Consider the following 22,852-nt stretch of genomic DNA (forward strand, 5'->3'; position numbering starts at 1 on the left):
GCATAACAGAGGGCATAAGGAAAGGGAGTGGCCTGGATTGCACCCCAGGAGATTGCTGAAGGCTACAAGTTTGCTACTATTTATTCAGAAGGACATGGCACAGGGTCACCAGAGGCACCTGCAAGTCCCACTTCCACCAGGACAAAAGATGAAAACAAAGCAAATCTATATCACTGTCCTCAATCCCAGCCTCACCTGGAATATTTTGCAGGACTGTGTTTTTTGTTTTTTGTTTTGTTTTTAATGTTCTGAGTCCAAGACTGCAACTGGATCCCTAAAGAAAAACCATAAACATTTGTGTCTCAGAAAGTGTGCATTCTTATCTAACACTGTAGTATCTCTGAGCCTGTGCATAATGGTCCCCTGCCTAGAAGATGGCTGCTTCTGTATGATGTAACATGGAATCCTTGCAATAGTATAGTGATCCCGCTCCCAACTTTACCTATCTAACTTACATGCTAAGAGACCCAGGCTGCTGGGGATGTGGTGTGGTGGTGAGTGGTTGGTTAGTATAGGCAAGACCTAGGTTCAATCCCCAGTGTGTGAAGAAAGAAAGGAAGGAGAGAGGGGCCAGCAGGGAATCTTTTCCCATTGGCTACTTATCACAGCATAGCTGGGAATGAGACCGTGATGCCTGGGAAGATCTTGGCTTGATTGAGGATCCCACAATCCTCCCATTTAAAACAATTAATCAATGTTTGTTTTCAGAGTGATTTATGTTTAATCGTGCAAAGGTATGTGCACATGCATAGATGTACCAGTATCTGCAGAGTCCCAAGAAGGTGCTGGATCTCCTGGAGCTGCAGTTAGAAGTGGGGGTGAGCTGCCCACCTAAGTGCTAGGTTCAAGGTCAGGTTCCCTCAAGAGAGGAAGCGCTTTTTCACCCCGGAGCCATCTCCATATCCCCAGCAACTCTTAGCAGAAATTTTGAATCTTCTAGCCTGTATAGGATAGCATTTAGAAAATGTAAAAGAAGCCTGGAGAAGTCACTCAGTAGCAAAGAGTATTTGCTGCACACACACAAGGACCTGAGTTTGAATCCCAGCTCTTAAAAAGAGATAACTTTGTGTGCCCTCAAATCTACATGTAACCCCAGCACGGTGGGGGCTTTCTGAGACTTGCTGGCTGCTAGCCTAGCTCTAGTTTCAGGTTCAGTGCAAGACCCAGTCTCAAGTGAATAAGGCTGAGAGTGGTAGAACAGGGTACCTAACACTCTTCTCTAGCCTTTGCTCACATATACCCAGATCTGTGCACCTGCATACAGATATGTGCATAACACATACACATGCACACACACTCACACACAAATATAAAGGAAACTAGGTATGGTGCCACGTGTTTGTCATCTAATACTTAGGAGGTCAAGGCTGGAGGATTTCTAAGAGTTCCAGGTTAGCCTGGCTATATAGCAAGCCTCTGGTCCCCCCAAACCAAGTCCAACAAAACAATTTCACAATGAGTTCTTCTGTACACTGGTAGAAAGGTTAAGACAGGATTGAAATTAAAACAAAACAAACAGCACTGCTACCTAAAAGAATAGTATCAAATCTCAGTGATGTTTTGGTGCTGGGAAGATGGTCAGTCTCCTTGTGAGAGTGTGATGTATTAAGACCCTGGAAAATATCTCAGAATGCTAAACATATGGCACTCTCTGACCACAAACTTCTGTAGGCATTTACCTATGGAGAATAAGACTCTGTTGCAGAGTGACTTGTACATACATGGTCAGAGCAGCCCCATAGTTGTTCAAACTGGAAACAACCCAGATGTTCCCCGGTGGGCAGAGAGATCAAGGCAATCCCTTTCTGTCACCCAAAGGAAGAGACTAGCTGATCCATGAATGCCTTGGAGAGAGCTTGCTCACATTCCATTGAGCAAAGCTGGACCACACTGCAATCCTAGCTCTCTAGACACCTTAGTGGGAGGATGAGTATCAGGCTAGCCTGGGCTACACTTGAAGACCCTATCTCCCAAAGCAAAACAAAGAGGACAAAACAAGAAGCCAGAGCCTTAGAGAGCTGCACGCACAGACTGCAGTTATCCAGGACTCTGGAGCAGACAGAAGGAAGGTGTTCAGAGGTTGCCCAGAGCGGGTGGGGTAGGAAGACTCCTGGCATGACTGTACAGTGTGAGGCAGCTTTGCAAAGGTCAGCTTCCTTATCAATTTGTTATCTTCTAGCTGCAAGATCTTGCTTGGGTAAAGTACTCAGGGCTCAAGATGACCTTGAACTCACTACATATCGTAGATTAGTCTCAAACTGGAAATCTTCCAGCCTGTGCACCTCTCTGAGTGCTAGAATCACAGGCATTTGCCATCACATCTGGTGTAAAGTCTCTCAGATAGGCTGGCACTATCCCTGTGCAAAGAAGGTGGCACAGCCTATGTTTACTTTGTAGTCTTATGTAGCCTAGGCTGGCTTTGAACTCAACACATAGCTGATGTCAGGCATTTGCACCTCTGAACACCTTCCTTCTGTCTGCTCCAGAGTCCTGGATAACTGGAGTCAGTCTGTGTGGCTCTCTAAGGCCCTTCTTTTGTCCTATTTATTTTGCTTTTAGAGATAGGGTCTTCAAGTGTAGCCCAGGCTAGCCTGATACTCATCCTTCCAATAAGGTGTCCTGAGAGTCACTGTGCCCACTTTTTTATTTTGTTAACATTTAAAAAGTATTTTGCTTTATTTTTAAAGTGTGTGTTTGTGTTTGCACAAGCATGCACACAGAAATGAGTGCAAGACAGCTGACTGCAGTTGCCAGAAGAGGCTGACAGCGTAGGTTCCAGGACCCCAGTCCTCCGAGAGAGCAGCTCTCCATCCCTGTTGCTTTCTCTGCTTTTGAAACAGGTCTCACATTATATAGCCTGGGCCTCCTAAGGGCTGGGATTATGGGCATGTGCCTCCATGTTGGGCTTAATTAATTCTTTCTGTTATGGTTTTTGTTCTGGAGTAGGACCTATTTGTATTTAAAAAACATAACTGAAAAAAAAAGGAGGCAATGTGGTCCAGAACTACTGCTCTTAATATAGACACACACACTCCATCATTTCACACATACAGTGAGTGCATCACAAACCATTCTGAGAACACTGTGTACAGTAATTCACTGGGGCCCCACCACAATCCCAAGAGGAAGATTCCATTATTCTCCCATTTTTCAGATAAGCAAAGCAAGGCACAGAGGGGATATTTATTAAATAGCAGGTAGAGTATTTCTAAAGAACAAAACAGAATAAACAAACAGCAGATGGAATCTAATTAGTCAGGTTTGGAAGCCTTCAGCATTGTCTCGAGAGTCCCTGAAGTCAATCCTGGGCATTCTTTAAACGCAGAGATCCCTGGGTACTGTGCTGGACCTGAGCAGACGTAAGCACATCACAGGTTGAGCTGGCAGTTCAAACCTCTGCTGTTCCCAGCTTCAAAATCTTAATCTTCACCTTGTGGGGGTTAAAAAAATGTATCATGTGTTCCTGTATCCATGCATGTGCAGATGTACATGTATGTGAGTTCACATGGAGGCCAGCAGTCAGCAGCAGGTGTCTTCATTAGTCTCATTTCATCTTTGAAGACAGATTTCTCATTGAGCCAGAGCTTGCTAGTTATTCTAGACAACTCGGGAAGCAAGCCCAGGACCCTCCTTTCTCTGCCTCCCTAGTTCTGCGATTATAGGTAATGCCACTGCCTTAATCCTTTTTGATATTTTTTAAAAAACTGTGTTTGCTATTGATCAAATCCAGGCACTCACTCCTGCTTGCATGACAAGCAACTTATCATCGGAGCCGAGCTACCTTCCAGCTGCTAACTTGTGTTTTGCAGTGAAGAGACAATATGGTACACATTGGGCTTGCAGTCTCAGCACACGAGATTTCTCTGCCCACAAGCCTTGGGCTCTCTGTGGTCCCCACTCCCTGGAACTGCAGGTCTCCCCAGCACTGCTCCCTGTGCACGCCCAGTGATGCTGCCTCCGCCTTCCCTTTCCTGTCATCCCCACTGAGCATATGCTTGAACGTGGGGCAGGGTTGAGTCAGTTTGAATCACCCACATGGCCTTGGGATGATGGCTTTCCTGTCTAGTCTGGCAATACCCGAGTGTTTTATGCTGATCTCAGGCTCTTTAATCTGTCTTAGTGTGGATATTTAAAGGTCCTGTCTGGCACAGTAACATTCACTGATGATCTGAGCACTCAAGGTGGTAGAGGCAGAAAGAGGGGTCAAGAATGACTTTGGCTGTTTAGTGAGTCTGAGACCAACCTGGGCGACATAAGATCATTCTTAAATTTCAGTCAGTCAACCCTGGCAGTGGTGGTGCAAGCCTTTAATCCAAGCACTCGGGAGGCAGAGGCAGGAGAGTCTCTGGGAGTACTACAGAATGAGTTCTAGGGCAGTAGAGGCTACACAGAGAATCTCTATCTCAAAAAAACCAAAATGAAACAAAATATCAAAAAACAAACAAAATAAACAAATAAAACCAAACAAAGACCTGCATTAAAAATGGCATGGTAGAGGATAACTGAGAATCTGAGGGCATATATATATATATATAATTTAAAAGGTGGGGTGGGGCTCATTGCTTCAGAGCACTGGCAGGTTTGTTTCCCAGCACCTATGGGGCAGCTTGTGGCCATTTGCAACTTCAGTTCCAAGGGATCTGACACCCTCTTCTGGTCTCTGTGGGTACCAGGCATTAATATAGTGCATAAACATATATCTGGGCAAAACACTCAGACACATAAAATATATATGTATATGTTTAAAAAGGATGAAATTGAATAATAAGCTTAAAGGATATCACCATCACAATCTCCACAGAGAGCAGAGAACAGAAACTGTTCACACGAGGTGACATTTCACTGGCTTTGTCCCTGCTTTCATTATTACATTTTGCTGGGTCCTGAGGTTAAAGAGTTAGCTGCGGATTTGAGGGCTGTTGTCAGGAAAGCTGCAGATGTTTGTGAGATGTTAAAACTCCACGCGATGTGTTCCTGTGAGAGTGTGCAAGTGAGTATTGTGCATTCTAATAGAAGCCAGAGGTTAATGCCCCCTGCCTTGGTTCATCGGGTTTCACCTTTTAAGAAAGTTTATTTTAATGCTTTTGGCGTGGGTGCTTTGCTCACATGAACCATGTGCATGCAGTGACCTTGGATATCAGAAGCAGGACATCAGACCACCTGGAACCAGGTCCTCTGGAGGAGCAGACATTGCTCTTAACTACTGAGCCATCTCTCTAGCCTATCATCTTGTGGGTTTTGTTTGTTTTGTTTTGTTTTTGAGAGTGGATCTCTCCCTGAGCCTGGAGCTCACCAGCAAGACTGGCTTGGCAGTCTAGAGGACCAGGTTTGGGGGAAACTCTGAATTTGGGTTTTACTGTTGCCAACGGCCATTCTACTTCCACGGTATTTGGCACTGCTGTAGACACTGCAGCCTTACCTGGCTCCGTATCTACCAGAAAGTTTCAAAGAAGACCCTGTCGCTTTAAAAGAGAGCATGAAGCAAGGGCTGGAGCTGGTGGGAAGTCTCAAACTGTGCAGCAAGTACCCTGTGACAGGCTAGCTGCTGGCTCTCAGTATTTAGCCTGAGCACATATCTGCCTTTGATAGGCAGCTAGGATCCCCTGTGGCAGGGTTGGGAGTATCCTCTGGGCTTAGTGTGTCTGATAAAATACAGGACACTCATTATGTCTTAATTCCAGATCTATAATAGTCTGCATATTTGAGTTTCCTTTCCTTTTCTTTCTTCCTTCCTTCCTTCCTTCCTTTCTTTGCTTTTTTGAGATAGGGGGTCTCCAGTAGCTCAAGCTGGCCTCACATATCTCCTCTCTTCCCACACGTCCCGAGCGCTGCGTTTACAGGCTTCCCTGCACAATATTTCAGATAAACTAAAAGATAACTCATGGTTGATCTGAGAGTAGCATTTAACTGAACACGCTGCACTTTTATTTGCTAGACCTGGCAACCCCTTCTGAACAGGAAATTCGAGGATCCAGATTCTAGTCTTGTGCCTCCTTAACCTGGCTGGGAACAGCGGTCGGGGTCGGTAGTTACTTTGCAAGAGTCTAGTGCAAAACAAAGAGACCCCACTCCCCCTCCTGGGTGAGGGCAAAAGTCCCAGGCTAGACCCAGGGCCTGTGTTTCTAGGTAACCTTAGTGCAGAGCCAAGACTTTGGAAGGACTCGGGTGTGTACAAGCCAAGTTAAACGGGCTTGATACAAAAGAGACCTGCAGCTCACAGTTAGGTGCTCTTCACACCGAGGGCCTTAGGACTCACTAGGTGAGAGTGAAAAATACACGTTCTGCACTACTACCCCCAAGTCAATCAGCTGGGGTGGGATCCAGATACTTGTCTTCTTAAAAGTTCCCAGAGGTCCTAGCGACCTGCCAAGGTTAACAGACTGCAGGCGTCTGGACTGCTTCCAGGGATGGTTTCGAAGCTGGCCCTGCGCGGTGGCAGGGCGCCTCCCGTTTCTGGGACAAGCGGATGTGGAAGAATTGAAGCGGGACCTGGGCCTCACCCCTATCCCGCCAGTGCCCTTCACTGCACACCTCACGCCTCTGGGACCCCAAAGAGAGACGCCGGGATCTTAAGGCAGGAGCAGTCTCGATGGCTGCCAGCGCTGGCAGTGGGACCCAAGGCTGCCCCACCCCAAGCCGACTCGGGCGCCTGGGCGTTGGGGCCGCCTGTCCGAGAGCAGCAGGCGGTCGACCTGGCTAGAGCTAGGTGGCGCCCGAGAGCACGGAGCCTGCTCCAGCCTTGGCCACAGGACAGAGATCCCCGCCTGAGATCCTGGAGGAAAGGATAATGGCACTCGGGTCACTGAGCTGGGTCGAGAGGGAGTGTGGATTTAGGGAGAGGGCCCATAGCATGAGGTCCTGGAGCTTGAAGTCGCGAGGGCGCGCTCTAGTGCACAGCATTCCCTCACTGATGGTGGGGATTAGTCTCACCTTTCATAGGACGGTGGATGGGCTCCAGTGGTACCTACAACTGGTCCAGGTTACCTCTCGTCCCAGGTCAGCTGAGCATCGCTGTTAGACATTTACTGCGTCACGCTGTGCTTCTGCACACTGTTGATTGGCAAGAAAATTACATCGCTGACTAGTGATCCTGTCACCGAAAAACAAAAGCAAAAGAAAGGGAAGAAAAAAGAAAATTACATTGTTTCTACATACAAGAAAGACATCAAAACAGATCGAAAAGAAAGTATTTCCTATGGTGTGACAGAAGGGGTCTCACATCCAGGATCTAAAAAAACAAAAAACAAAAAAACAAAAAACAAAAAAACAAAAAACATGGCAGCATCTGGAATCAAGAAGAAACACATTCTGTTGAGAACTACGTTCATATACCGTGCTTTACATTTCTGTGTTCGTGGCGTGCTTGCGTATTCGTGCTCACTTGTGGGTGAATACACATATGTATGGGTGTATGTGCACATGTATATGTGTTGGGAAGCCAGAGGTTGGTGTGAGGTGCCCTCTTCCCTGAGCTACACCTTAGAAATTGAGGCAGGGTCTTTCACTTGAACCTAGAACTCTCCAGATAAGCCAGCCCAGCTAGCCAGCAAGTCCCAGGGACCCTCCTGCTGCCATCTCACAGACCTGTTGTGACTTCCAGTGGGTTCTGGAGCGAAACTACGAGTCTTCATGTCTTGATGGCAAGCACCTGCCCACTGAACCATCTCCACAATCTTGAGGGATTTATTTTTTTAATTACAAATTTAAAACAAAGAATACATTACAAATCACTACAGAGCCCCTCCCCACCCACCCATATCCACACCCTCCGACACACACAACAGCACAGGCAGACTTTGAAGTCAGGAGTTTTCTCAAGAGCTGAACACTAAATTATTTCCTCTTGAGAAACTGGAGTTAGGTTTATGAAAATGATCTTCCCTCTGTTACCAATGATTCCCTTTTCTCGTTTCCCATTTTATTTCAAGAAGTTAAGCTGGAAATAAGAAAACCCAACAAATAATAGGAAATGACCCATTGCCTTAGGAGATCCACCATCTAACTTCAAGGAAAGGAAGGCTTATAAGTAAGTCCAACAGGTTTCCCAAAGTCACGGAGGCAAACGTTACAGATATTTTGTTTGTGTGTTCATAAGCAGCCCTGTCCTAAGTGGCCTGGAATGGGAATTGTCAAGGGTGGCTTTGAACTCCTCATGTCCAAGCTGCCCAAGCGCTGGTATTACTTGTGGACCACCAGGCCTAGCTTCATTTTTCAGCAGCCCTGTACCCCTACACACCTTTTGTGTTGCTAGGGGCGGAATGCAGTGCCTTGTATATGGAAGGTAAACGTTCTACTGCTGAGCTGAATCCCTAGTTGGCCTGGGTTCCTGATTTTTGAGAGGAAAAGCTAAGAGGTAAAGTCCTGGGCTGCCGGAGTAAATAGCACAGACTGTGGCTTCAACAGCACCAACTGATTCTGTTACAATCCTAGAGGCTTGGAGTTGAAGGTCAAGCCATGGCAGGGTGGATCTTGGGTGTGCTTTTTTCTCCCTGACTAGGAAGTACCTTCTTCCTATCTTCACAAAGGTGTCCCTCTTTCTAAGTGTGTGTCCTAATCTTTTCTTAGAAGGACACCATTTATATTGGACTAGGGCCTTCCCTACTCCAATGGTCTCATTTAACCTTGATTACCCCTTTAAAGGCTTTATTTCCTAACACCATTGCATACTGAGGTCCTTGTGCATGTGCAAGATTATGTGTGTGCATGTGTATGTGTGTGCATATGTATGTGTGTGTGATCGAATTTGTATTCAGAGGTCAGAGGACAGCCTTGGGCATGGCTCCTCACCTTATACCATGTTTTGAGGCAGGGTACTCAGTTGTCTTTCCCCTGTCCTCACTGGCCTTCCACCTCAATCCAAGCCCTGGATTCACAGACTCAGGTTACCGGAGACTTGAGTTCAGGTCTTCATACTCACACAACAAGCACTTCTCCTGCTAAGCCTCTCCCTAGTGCTGTCCTTTTAAAGGGAAAGTTGGGGTGTGAACCCAGGGCTTAGTCCACACTAAGTAAATTCTCTACCAATGGAGCTATATCTCCACCCCATGTCTGTTTTGAGGCAGGACCATACATACCGCAGGCTGCTCTACAACTCACCATGTAGCTGAGGCTGGTCTTGAACTCCTCATCTACTTGCTTCTACCTCCCAATGCTAGGGCCATAGGGACCTACCTATGTGCTACCACCACATCTAACCTGCACTGTTCACTTTAAAAAGAGCCACTTTGGGTTTTGGGGATGGCTTAGAGGGCAAAGGCACTTGCCACCCAAGCCTTATGTCCTAAGTTCAGTCCCTGGGACACACACACACACACACACACACACACACATTCGTACAAGAACATGCATTCACAAATATACAAAGAGATTAACCTAATATTTTCTAAAAAGACATTTTATGAACTACAGGCTTCAGCTTTATTAATCCTGGAGCAGAGAGACAAGAACATGCAGCTCTGCCCAGGCTTCACTGAGAATACTTTTGTTCAGCATTAAGCTTTAGTATGTGAGCCAGCCACGTACACTGAGCAGTGTGAGGAATTTAAGCCACAGGCTTATTCTTGGCTTACTTCCAAGAAACCACAGCAGTTGGGAATATCTGTGTCCAGAGGCAGTCCTGCAGGAGCTCTTCCTGAGACATGGGATGTGGGATTCTCATGTGGAGGAAACAAAGGGCCCCAGCTCTGTTCCCTACCCTGGGGCACAGGCAGGGAAGAACTCTTGGTCTGACTGTACACTGGCCTTGGCTCCCCTTTATTGGCCTTTCTGTATAGGACACTTTGCAGGCTAGCAAATTTAAGAGCTTTTTGTTCCTTTTGGTTTTCTGGACTGGGTTTTGCTCTGCAGATCAGGTGAATCTTTCTTTTCCTCCCAAAATAGATTTTCTTTGTGTAGTCCTGGCTGTCCTGGAACTTGCTCTGTAGACCAGGCTGGCTTCAAACTCACAGATATCCTCCTGCCTCTGCCTCTGGAGTGCTAGGATTACAGGCATGTGGCACCATCGCCTGGCATCAGGCTAATCTTAAAAGCACCATGAAGCTCAGCCTTGAGCTCCACCTGCTGCTACCGCCCAAGTGCTGGTGTTACAGGTGCTCATCATCATGCCTGGCTCAGCTTTGTATCTGTTGTCTTGAGCTCAATGTGGGTTCTGGCCAGAAGGTGACACACAAACTCTCTTTGCTGTCTCTGGTTTCCCCACACCTCTGTCAGAGGTACAGCCACATTTTTCAGAGACAAGGACCATAAGGTCACCTGCTTCCCATGTTGTCTGCACTGGCGACAGCTCCTGCACAGCTGTAAGATGGCTGCCCACCCTCCCCAGGGGACCATGTTCTATGGCCCACCTTGCCTTCTTGAGGGCACGACTCTCTCCTTCCCTCCCTCCCTCCCTTTATCCGTCCATCCATCCAGTGTGGATGGTAAAATTGCACATGATGTCTCAGAACACAGTTATAACAGACTCTGGAACATTTCAGAACTGCTGCTGTAGTGAAGAGCCTGCTTCCAAAGCTGACCCTTGGGCTGGCATTTAGGATTCTCCTGATGAGACTTCAGTCCAGTAAGTCTCTTTGCACCAGGTTGGCTGTCCTAGTTAGGATTTCTATTGTTGCACTGAAACACCATGACTGAAAAAAAAGCCGGGAGGAAGGCGTTTATTTGCCTTACACTTCCACATCACTGTTCATCATCGAAGGAAGTCAGGACAGGAACTCAAGTGACAGGAACCTAGAGGCAGAAGCTGATGCAAAGGATGGAGGGATGTTGCTTACTGCTTTGTTCCTCATGGCTTACTCAAATTGCTTTCTTGTCAAACCCAGGACCACCAGCCCAGGGACAGCACCACCCATAATCACTGTGGTGGTTTGAATGCTTGGACCAGGGAGTGGCACTACTGGGAGGTGTGGCCTTGTTGGAGGAAGTTCATCACTGTAGGGGTGGTGCTCTCTGCAAGCTCTCTGCAGGGTGGAAGAGTGTTCCCCCTTCTGGCTACCTACAGAAGACAGTCTCCTTCTGGCTGCCTTCAGATCAAGATGTAGAACTCTCAGGTCCATGCACCACGCCTGCCTGGACGATGCCACGCTTCCTGCCTTGATAATGGACTGAACCTCTAAACCTGCAAGCCAGTCCCAATGAAATGTTTGCCTATATAAGAGTTGCCTTGATCATGGTGTCTGTTCACAGCAATAAAACCCAAACTAAGTCAATCTTTAATTAAGAAATTACAGGCTTACTACAATGAGATTTTATGAAGACTTTTTTTTTTAAATTGAGGTTCCCTCCTCTGAGATGACTTTAGCTGTGTTAATTTGACATAACACTATCCAGCACAGCTCCAAACATTTATCTCTAGACACATTCCAGGCCTGGGGTACCCTGGCTCTGCTCTTTGCATGGAACAAGACCCTCTGCCTTCCCAGAAAATTCATAAGGCTTTGAATCTTGTTGGGATGGTGGTTCTGGCCTCTTTGGGTCACCTAGGCCTCTGGCTAAAGAGGCCAGCAGCCTTCCTCTGGGATAGCCTTACAGCCATTGCTGGCTCCCCTGCAGGACTGCCTGTCTCCTCAGGGCTCACATGCTGGTATTTAACCTATCCCAACCTCCTTCCCAACCCCATAAAAACATTCTTGGGAGAAGGACCCTCAACTCTTATTTCCTAAATCACTTTAGGTCCTTTGTTCCTCGTTTAAGAAATCCAAAAGGTTCCACCTGTACCCAGCATGTTCTGGGTTGCCTTGCCGACTGTGGATGGACTGGGTCAGACCCCAGCACGCCATAGGATTAGCTTAACCTCTGCCTGGGTGTTGGGCTGTGTGCTCGGACTGTACCATTTCAGTGCTGGAGAACTTGCTTAGCATCAGGAGGCCCTGGGATCTATCCCAAGCACCACAGACTCAGAAGATAAATAATGGCACGGAGCAGCCTGCTCCTTGAGCTGGGGGTAAAGCTCTGGACTGCAGAGTGAGTGGAGGAGACACCTGAGGCCGGAGTTGTATTCAGAAGATGCAGACTAGAGGATGTATTTGCAAATTAGCTTCCATGTACACAGGAGTCGAGAGGCTGCCTTCTTGCTTCCCTTCCTCCCTCCAGTCTTCATTTCCTGCATGTTTTTCTTCCCTTTTTTGGACAGGGTCTCATCCTGTGGCCCAGGCTATTATCAAACTTGAAGGTTCTTCTGTCTCAGCTTCCTCAGGCGAGTACCACAGGCCTCAAGCCTCCATTCCCTCTTCCCCTCTCCTCCCTCCCTCCCCCTCCCTTCCTCCTCCTTCCCTCTCTGTAGTAAAATGAAGGGTCACCTCTATCTGGAAATGAGGGACAGCAGCTGAAGTGGACCTCTTTTGCTGGTCCCACCCTCTGTGTGACAAGCAAGCTGAGTGGCTTTATCACCCTCGGAAAGTCTTCACTGTCCCATCACCAGGGCTGACAGATTCTGTGAGGAGAAACACTTGGTCCATCCAGAGGAGAGGAAGCTCAAGTTGCCATGATTCATCGGCTTCAGAGCCAAGAGTTTTCGACATGATCAGAATTGTCTTTGGGGCCGGCCTGTGCTGGGTATGCGGAGGCCAAGGAGTTACTGGCAGAGAAACAAGAGCAAAATTAGCTAGTGTACTTTCAGTCTCTGGCTGCCTGCCAACATTTCCTTCCAATGTGAGTGTTCTTAGTTTCCTTCTGGAAGTTTTTGTCAGGTTTATTGCAAACGTAAGGGTGGTGAGTAGAGAGAAGCAAAGGGAGAGTTGCTGAGCTGGAAGGGACCCCTTTTAAACCAGCGCCCCAGAGCACCCCAGTGTGTGCGCTTTTCTGTAGAGACACCAGACTCCCTTTGTGCAAAACTGAATCCACGTCAGAGACAGCCATACTTTATGACCCAGCTGGGTCTCAATGCATGAGTGTTTATATGTGTGTTTAATAGGTCGGTGTATGTCCGATACATGTCAAGACCATTGAAAGCCACCAGTGGAAACATACGCAAGACAGATGGATGTCAAATTCACCAGACAATGAACACTCTAATGGATTTCATCAACATCCAATTTTGTAAAACTGTAAACTTTTGAAAACCATGAAATTAAAACAAATGCCTCACAATAGCATAAAAAAGCAACAAATTTGGTTGGGGGAAGAAGCTTCCTAGCAAAAATGATTCAGTAAATTTAAACCTGTATATGTATATGTATATGTATATGTATATGTATATGTATATGTATATGTATATGTATATGTATATAGATAACTTCCTGGATTTTGATGCTTACTCTCAAATCCCTCCCAGCTTTAAGAATTTATTAAATAAGACCTCTTCTTTTCTTTTTTTTATCTTAAATATTTATTTATTTAATGTGTGCAAGTACACTGTAGCTGTCTTCAGACACACCAGAAGAGGGCATCAATCCCATTACAGATGGTTGTGGGCCACATGTGGTTGCTGGGAATTGAATTCAGGAAAAGCAGCCAGTGCTCTTAACCACTGAGCCATCTCTCCAGCCCTCCTATTTTCAGAAAGGGCATTATGGCCCTGATCTACTGGCTGCCAGTTGACATATCTCCAGATGAGAAGAGACAGGGTGCTGCTGCTAGTTTCCAGTTACACAGGGAGGGGTCACCAGGTTGAAAAGTGACCCCTCCCACCGACAGGATACTATTTAAGGAGCAGATGTGGGGATGGGGTTGTGACTCAGTTAGTAGAGTGTCTAGCATGCAAGAAGGCTAGGGTTTGATCTCCAGCACTGCATAAATCAGGCATTGTGTGTGGCCCATGGATGGAGTCCCATCGAGAGGGCAGGAGGTGAAGAACATCCTTGGTTATATAGTAAGTCAGAATAGCTTAGAATGCGGTGAGAGAGGAAGGGAGGGAGAGGGGCGCGTGCAATTCTCCCTGATGGATAAACACATAGCCTCTTCCCCACTGAGCTAGAGCTTCCTGATTTACTCTTTTCTTTCTTCTTTTGCTTTTGCTTTATGAATCAGGGTTTTCTCTGTGTAGCCTTGGCTGTCATGGAACTATGTAGCCAAGCTGGCTTTGAGCTCAGATATCTACCCCACTCTGTCTCCCAAATGCCACCACTGCAAGACCACTCTTTTCTTTTTAAGAAAAGATTTATTTTTAATTATCTATACTACTTGTATAAGGGTATGTACATGTCAGTGCTGGAACCTTTGGCAGCCAGAGGTGTTGAGCATCCCTAGAGTGAGAGTTACAGGCATTACCTTGCGTGGGTCTTGGGAACTGAACTTGGGTCCTCTGGAAGTGAAGTATTCTTTTTTTAACTGCTGGGAGATCTTTCCAGTTTAGTTGAGTCTAGTCTAGTCTAGTCTGTTATTAAGGTAGGGTTTTTGTTGTTGGTTGTTGTTGTTGTTTTTGTCTTGTTTTGTTTTAATATTATGTTGCCCTTGGCTGGTTTAGAACCCAGGCTGGCCTTGAATTTATAGCAATCCTCCTGCCTCAGTCTCCCGAGCGCTGTGATTACAGAAAAATTTTTAACATGCCCAACTGGATTGTTTTCTTTCTAACTAGTTGTGCTAAGTTAGAACAGAATGGATAGAATGACAAATAAAACCGCCAGCTTTCTCCCAGAGAGGGTCTCTCTTTGCATTGCATTTGCTTACCATCGGTTCACACCTATGCTCAGTATTAAAAGCTACTTACCAGTCTGGGAACCTAACCTTGTTGCACCATGGAAAATAGTCTGACTCTTGGGCACCAAAGGTTGGTGACTCATTTTCAGGGTTTTCTTAAGAACTAGGGAACTGACTGTCACACTTGTATGTGAAGGGATTGGGAAACCCAGCCAGTGACTAAATACTTACATTGAATCAGTACTATTTTCGAAGCATTTTAAAATCCTGGACAAAATGAACCCTTTTCCTATTCCTGCTCAAAGTAGTCCCAAGCAAATAAGCCTCGGCTGACTCCTGTCTGCCCATGGTGTTAAGCAAGCTCCAGAGAAGCCAACTGAGCCCACACAGGCTGTGTCTTCTTCCTGGCTCTGCCTCTCTTCAGTTTATACAGCTTCCTGCTGAGAGAAAGGCCTCTGAAACTCACTCCTGCAGAGAGAACGTTGACTCTGAAAACTGGGAACCAGCTATGGATTCTGGACAATCAGGTGAGGGTGGCCCCACGGAAACAGGCTGGATCAAGTCTGTCTACTAGAAATGACTACCTCAGGGCCAAGTACCAGTGCCCTGAGTCCAAAGGCTTCCTCAAGCCCCCCAGGCCCAACAACTTGGTGAATTCAAATGCAGCAACCAACTGTGTCCCATAGTAGTTGTACTAAGTATACATGGACAGAGATTTGCCTATGAGTTGGTGTTGTGTTAATTAAGAAGGCATTTCAAGCCGGGGAGTGGTGGCTCACGCCTTTAATCCCAGCACTAGGGGAACAAAGGCAGCGGATTCCTGAGTTCAAGGCCAGCCTGGTCTACAGAGTGAGTTCCAGGACAGCCATGACTATACAGAGAAACCCTGTCTCGGGGGTGAAAAAAAAAGAAGACATTTCAAGATTCTTTTTTTTTTTTTTTTGGCTTTTTCGAGACAGGGTTTCTCTATAGCCCTGGCTGTCCTGGAACTCACTTTGTAGACCAGGCTGGCCTCGAACTCAGAAATCCACCTGCCTCTGCCTCCTGAGTGCTGGGATTAAAGGCGTGCGCCACCACGCCCGGCTCATTTCAAGATTCTTACAAGCAAATTGGCCAGTGTCTTCCACTATACACATTTTTCTATCTGAAACTGCTATGAGCCCAAAATAAACCAACAACAAAATTTGAATTTAATCGTAGCGTTATCTGAGTTATTTTCCAAGATTCTCTGGATCTGTGTCACATGATTTTCTCTGATTCAGAAAAACTTTTGAATATACTTTTTCTTTTTTAAATTTTGTTTTTTATTTTTTTATTTATATGAGTACACTGTAACTATTTCCAGACACACCAGAAGAGGGCATCAGATCCCTTTATAGACGGTTGTGAGCCACCATGTGGTTGCTGGGAATTGAACTCAGGACCTTTGGAAGTACTCTTAACCACTGAGCCATCTCTCCAGTCCTTGAATATACTTTTTCAAAATAAACTTTTGAAAAACATTTTGATAGTTTTTCAGGGCTTCAGTAATGAGTTAAAGATACTCTGCATTGTTCTAGGTACACAGCTAGTTCAGAATTTCACAGATTCTTTCAGTTTAAGGTTAACATTACATAGTGCAGTGTGTGTGTGTGTGTGTGTGTGTGTGTGTGCGTGCGTGCGCGCGCGCGCACGCGCACGCTCGTTTCGTGTACACTCAGGTGCATGGAGGAAGCCAGAAGTCAACACCGAGAGTCTTCCTTAATCACTCTCCATGTTTACAGATGTGGTTTCTTACTGAACCTAGAGCCTACCACTTTGGCTACACTGGCCCAGGAGCCACCAGGATCCTGCGGTTTCCCTTCCTAGCACCAGGAAATCAAGTGTGTGCTGCTACCCCCAGCTTTTGTGGGTGTTGGGATGTGAGACAGCAAGCACTTAGCCCTCCAAGCCGTCTAAGCAGCCTTACTGCCTCCTCCCTTTAAAACAACAGTGACACACCTGAAGAGCACCGAAGCCCACTCCCTGAACTGAAGCAGGATTTCCCCCACACCGGGACGTTTATCCTCTGGACAAGACAGGATGAGAACAATGCTGCCGAGAAGCTTAGCAGGTAAGAAGAGGAAAAACTATCAATTTCTAGGAAGTGGTTTTTAAAAAAGCTACTCAGGTTGTTGGAATGGAACATTTATTTAATGACAAGAATGTGCAATGCCCATAGATGAGAAGTCCCAGTCAGCATGCACAAAATATGCATTTTATGCTGGGAAGTGGTGGTACATGCCTTTAATTCCAGTACTCTCGAGAGACAGTGGCAGGCAGATCTTTATGAATTCAAGACTAGCCTGGTCTATGGAGTGGAGTGTGGCTCAGGACAGCCAGCTGTTACAGAGAAACTCTGTCTCAAAAACAAGACAAACAAGCAAACACAAACGCATTTTGCAACACATAATCACCTTATCTCCTCCAGCCGCACAAGAAGATATCCCCCACGTTGACAATGTCATGCGAGGCAAAATGCGTAAGGACCAGGCCAGGTGGGGTCCTACCCCATAGGGACCCATGCGCCCTGAATTATGCTGCTGTGAGGACTACAGCTGGAAGAGGGGGCTGCATCATCACAGGCTAAAACCCAGCTGGCCCTACAAGACGGACACAGGTTATTATTTATTATTAAAAGTCTTATTTATCTGTATGTGTCTGCTGTGAGAGAAGGTGCTTGCAGAGGGAAAGGGTGTCAGATCCCTTGGAGCTGGGGTTATAGGCAGTTATAAGCTGCTTGATGTGGGTGTTGGGAACTGAACACAGGTCCTTCGCAAGAGCAATGTGTGTCCTTAAGCACTTAGCCATCTCTCCAGCCTAATACAGGGATCTCAAGGAAGATACGTTAAGGCTTTAATTTTCTGTTTTGTGCTCATCCATAACTCCATTAGTGGTTTGGTTTAACGCTGTGGTTAAAAAAGGTTCACATGGAGTCATGGCTGGCGTGCCTGGATGATGGCTCTGACCTGCTCCAAGCTGCAGTGTACAGGACTGCCAGCTTCTGCAGGATGCCTGCTCTGTTGTGTTTTCCCTGGGTCCAAGTGGCCCGTTCTACAGTCACATCCGGCTGTCTGTCATGGCTCTCTCCTAACTGCAAGGACATCTGTGGCTCACCTTAGTGGAGATGAGGAATTCTCTGCTTAAGTTCCAAGTTGATTCAAGGTCTTGCCTGGGCTGGCCCAGGAGTGCAGGTGACATTTTTCCTTTGTATGCTCAAAGCTCTCAGGAGGTCACAGTGGCAGCTTTTTCTGGCTGACCTGAGAAAGAACTGGGGGTGATTCTCTGAGTTTCACAGGAGTATACTCAATACACATGGGAACCTATGAGGAGTAAGCTTGTACTGTTTCCACCTGGGCCATGAATGACGACTAGACCTAGAAAATGTGGTAGACACAGTGTGAGGTTCACCAAGAAGTCTAAGGGTTGCCAGGGTTGATATTGCACATGGTGGGCGAGGCTACAGAGGAATCAGATGTCCAGTGTGACTCTGGGAAGCTTGAGCTGAGATCACCCTCAAGGTGTTGCAAGGGATGCCAGCAGGGAGCCCCAGTTTTTGTAGTAGTGACACTGGCGAGGGAGGGGGCTGCTTTCCTGGAGTTCCAGTAACTGTTGCCGAATGTATGATAGCTCCCTAGCTGTGCCATGCTTCCTGTTACACTCACATGTCTAAAGCCTGTTGCAATTCTGCTGGCAAATGGACAGTTGGATAAGGAGAGGAAAAAATTTAGAAACGAGCTGAAAAGGGTGGAAATGGCCCCTTGAATCAGCCAGGAGAATGGCAACAAATCCCTGGAAGACTCTAGATCACTATCTAGGAGATCCTTGCAAGAAATTCAAACAAAGAAAATTCAGTCTTTGTTTGTTTTTCAAGACAGAGTTTCTCTGTGTAGCCCTGAGTGTCCTGGAACTAGCTCTATAGACCAGGCTGGCCTCAAATTCAGAGATCCACCTGCCTCTGTCTACTGAGTGCTGGGATCAAAGGCATGAGCCACTACTGCCCCACTGAAATTCACTGTCTCATTCAAAGCATTTTAGGGAAAAGTTATCTAGAGGACTGCTTTTAATCTATTTTTTTTAAGTAGTTGCATCTAATTTCTTATTTGCCTTTAATCCTCTGAAAAATTCATATAACTATCTTTTTCACTTATTTATTTAATTCATGTGTATGTGCATGGGTGTGTTAGAGCACAAGAACAGAGGTCAGGGGACAATTTGTGGAAGTTGATTCTCTCCTTCTATGTGGCACCTAGGGATTTGGTCCCCAGGCTTGGTGGCAAGTGCTCTTACCTGCAGCTCTTTTTGTTTTCTTTAGACAGTGTCTTGCTGGCCCTAGAAAACAAGATATCCGTTCCAGCCAAGGCTGGCCTCATGATCATGGCAATCCTCCTGCCTCAGCCTCCTGAAAGCTGAGATTATTGGTCTGTGCCACCACAGCTTGATTTACATAATTTTCTTTAAGTGACTACTGCATAATGCCAGAGCAGTGCCTCCCCATCCCGTTACTCAGGGTTAACGGATGCTCCCAGTCCTTACAGGAGAACAGCAGAGGAGATCAAGCATGAATGCAGAGGTGGGTGGTTAAGTGGAGAACGAGACTTATCCTGAGGCTTCGTACAGGAAATAGTGTCCCAAGATTCAAAGAAAGAGCAGGAGTGAGTGAGCTATAACTGAAGCCTCTTGTAGGACAATCTGAAGAGACAGAAAGAAGAGCTGGAAAGCAGTGGGGACAACTAACTATCCTGGTCCTGATGGGGAGGGGTGCAGATGGCTGCTTAAATTTGTCCTGGGGAACAATGTCTGCAAATGAAATAAAGAAAATGAGGGCATGGCGCTCTCGGTATAGTGGAGAAGGTTTATTGTTGGTATGGGGGGAACATAGGCAGGGCATCTGGAGAGTCTAGAGTGTACATGGCTGGCAGGCTGGATCGAGCCGAATGGGAGAGGGAGAGAGATGGCAGAGTGGGAACCGAGAGCTGCACGCTGCAGCCAAGAGGTAAAAAAGGACTGGTAGTCAAAATGGCTGACGTCATACAGGAATCAGAGAAGAGAAGATGGAGGAAAGGCAGTCCAGGCTTCCAGCTGGAGAGTTCCGGGTAGGGGTGGGGCATGCCAGCTAGGAGGACCCTGTAGGAACTGAGGAAAGACTGGGGCCAGCGTCTGCCTTGATTTGTTAGCTGTTTGTTCTAAGTCTGAGACCTAATAGTGTGTCTAGGGAATTGTATGCAGACAGTTGGGGCCCACTTTAGTCACTTCTCTGAGCACATTAAACATTTCCTGATGGTGGCAACTTTCAAAACAGCAGTCAAACCCAGACCCTCCCTCCTTCCCGGCCTGCTCAACCTGGAAAGGTAACTGGATCTGTGGTGAGGAAAAAATTAGAGGCCATGTGTGATGGTAGATAAGACCGAGGCAGGAGGATCGCTACATATTCAGCTAAGCTAGTCTACATAGCAAGGTCCAGGCCAGCCTGGTTTCTCTCTGTCATCCCACCCCCACCTTCCCTCTTTTAAATCTGAGGAAGACACTTACGAGCAGTTTTTGAGGAAGTGCCTCTTTCAGAGGTGAGGTGGGCCTAGCAGACATCCGATCAGCCAACAACTGTTTTCTAGGTAGGGTCAAGGTCTTAATTGGGTGGTATGTCACTCCTGAAGTACTGCTTACAAGTCACTGAGAGAATTATTTTAAAAGTGGGTTCCTTTTTCAAGTGGCAAACCTACTAAGTGCCATGGCTGACACTAAAGAACCCTGTTTGGAGATGTCAATCAGGAAAAGGACATTGCTGTGTTGCTTCCGGTGTCTGGGAGTCTGGGACAGTCATCCTGAAAAGCAGTTTCAACTCAGCTGCTTCTTAGCTGTCCTTAAGTACCAGAGGAAAAATCAAATGTCCTAAATCAAGGAAGCGTTGGAGTATTATCTGGCACATAGTAGGCTTTTAATAAATAAATCCTGGATCAATTTTACTCCTTTATTTCAAGGAATTTGACTAAATTGATTTTTACATGATGAAAAGTTGAGAGTCCTCAAATTTATACCACACACATAAAACTGTAAATTATAATTTTGATAAAAATGTTTCTGTAACTGAGAAGCATTTCCATATTTCCAAACAGGAGTCTTTAAACAGGATGGAGACCTCATCTATCATCAGAACAAAACCTCAGTGTTCCTTTAACTATTGGAGTGAGGGGTAGTTTACTAGAATCCAAAATTTGAAATCTTTGGATTTGCTGGGTGTGGTAGTGCACGCCTTTAATCCCAGCACTCGGGAGGCAGAGGCAGAGGCAGGCGGATTTCTGAGTTCAAGGCCAGCCTGGTCTAAAGAGTGAGTTCCAGGACAGCCAGGGATATACAGAGAAATCCTGTCTCGAAAAACCACAACAACAAGAACAAGAACAAGAACAAGAAATCATCATCATCGTCATCTTTGGTTTTTTAGTTTTTTGTTTTTCAAGACAGGGTTTCTTTATGTGGCCCCAGCTGTCCTAGAACTTGCTCTAAACATCAAGCTGGCCTCAAACTCAGAAATCCACCCACCTTTACCTCCTGAGTATTGAATTTGAAATCTTATGCAGTTTCAAAGGGTGTATTCTTTTTTGCATTTGTGTGGAATGCTCTGTGTGTGTGTGTGTGTGTGTGTGTGTGTGTGTGTGTGTGTGTGTGTGTGCGCGCGCGCACTCTCGGGCATTCATGTACTTGCATGTGCGTCTGTGGAAGCTCTCTCATGGGCCCGATGTTTGGGGTAGCTTGCTTTGGAGAATCTGTTTCTGCCTCTGATGTTCCAGAATTACAGGAGGGCCACCACACCCATTCAGCATTTCTGGAGATCAGAATTCTAGTCCTTGAGCTTCAAGACAAACACTTTCTGGCTGAGCCATCTGCTCAGCCCTAAGAGAGTAGATTTTTTATGTGCATTCTTTTCTTTTTTCAATGAGGGCCACAACTTTCATCAAATTATTGAAGCTCCTAGAGTAAAAAATCATAAAATGTAAAGAATCTACTGCTTTTGATAAGTGAGGTTTCACCAGCAGACATTTGCATTGCTTAATTCTGGTTTCCATAGACTTGCAGACCCCGCAGGAAGAGAGTTCCAAAGATTTAATTACTCAAATACTAACTTTTTTCTTACAAAGAAACCATACAGACACACACGGGTTGGTTTTAATGTGCATGTAGATAACATGCAAATATGAACTTCTAAAATCGCTCCCTTGGCTTGCTGGTTCTTCCAATCTGCCTTTTTGTTCGGGTGGCCATAACGAGAGAGTCCGACGGCACGAAAAGCAACCATGTGCAGAAAAGATCTCAGATGAAAGAGAGACCACAAATGATAAGTTGTACTGCAAAGATTAGAGACTGTCTTTCTTGTCTGCGGAGTTGTCTAAGTCCCCCAGTGCCCTTTGTAGCCTAAGACCACGTTCCCGTCAGACCTTCAGCACAGTGAGGATCCCTGCTCCTCAGCTAGAGAAGGGCTCCTAGGGATGCAACAAGTACTGTTTGGCAGGAAAGTACCTTGGTCACTAGATGAGCTCTTGCTCTCAGTGGGTGGAGACGATGGCTTTCTACAGGCTGATAGACAAGAGGGTAGAGGCCATGTTCTCATCTCCCTTCCCAGAGTCTGCAGCCCATGAGAGGTCCTTTTTGTCTAGACATGGCTCATCAACCCTTGACCCAAGAAAAGTTTTCAGGTAAAGAGGGTTACAGCCTGGAAGAGCTATGGTTTGGTTTTGGATTTAGAGGCACTATGAACCTTAAAGGTATGTACAAAATGGCTTCTAGGGTTTTTTTGGGAGAGATTCTGTGACTTAAAAACACAAAACAAATCAGGGTCTCACATAGTCCAGGCTGGCCTTGAACTCTATGTAGCTGAGTCTGGTCTCAAAAGCCTGATCTTCCTGCCACTGTCTCCGAAATACCAGATAGCAGGTGTGCTCACCAGTCCTGGTGAATTCTGTAACTTTAGATTCTGAAATGGGCTGGGACCTAGAAGACCAGAAAGCAGCAAGATTTCAGCTCTGCAATCACCAACCATGAGGTACAAAGGTCTCATGGTGTTTTTCAGAAAACCTATTGTGTTTTCTTAGCCAATCTCTTCACTTAAATGCTGAACCACGAGGTCAGCCTAGTCTACAGACCATGTTCCAGGACAGCCAGGGCTATACAGAAAAACCCTGTCTCAAAACAAAACCAAAGGCCGGGCGTGGTGGCGCACGCCTTTAATCCCAGCACTCGGGAGGCAGAGGCAGGCGGATTTCTAAGTTCG

At 46.3% G+C, this 22,852-nt stretch overlaps 1 long non-coding RNA gene across 3 annotated transcripts; it reads right to left on the reverse strand.

Annotated features, from left to right (window-relative positions):
* Window positions 1–3,168: 3,168 nt before the first annotated feature.
* Window positions 3,169–22,764, reverse strand: Gm36359. 3 transcript variants are annotated; one of them, XR_875865.2, is made up of 4 exons: window positions 17,007–22,764; window positions 12,294–12,571; window positions 6,931–7,090; window positions 3,169–3,349 (listed from the first exon to the last, which is right to left on the reverse strand). It is a non-coding gene; the product is annotated as a predicted gene, 36359 (long non-coding RNA). The 3 variants fall into 3 exon arrangements; XR_384625.3 differs by lacking the exon at window positions 3,169–3,349 and having other exon boundaries at window positions 6,253–7,090; window positions 17,707–22,764; XR_384626.3 differs by lacking the exon at window positions 3,169–3,349 and having other exon boundaries at window positions 6,253–7,090.
* Window positions 22,765–22,852: the final 88 nt, after the last annotated feature.

Source organism: Mus musculus, chromosome 16 (genome assembly GCF_000001635.26).
Source record: "Mus musculus strain C57BL/6J chromosome 16, GRCm38.p6 C57BL/6J".
NCBI lineage: Eukaryota > Metazoa > Chordata > Mammalia > Rodentia > Muridae > Mus > Mus musculus.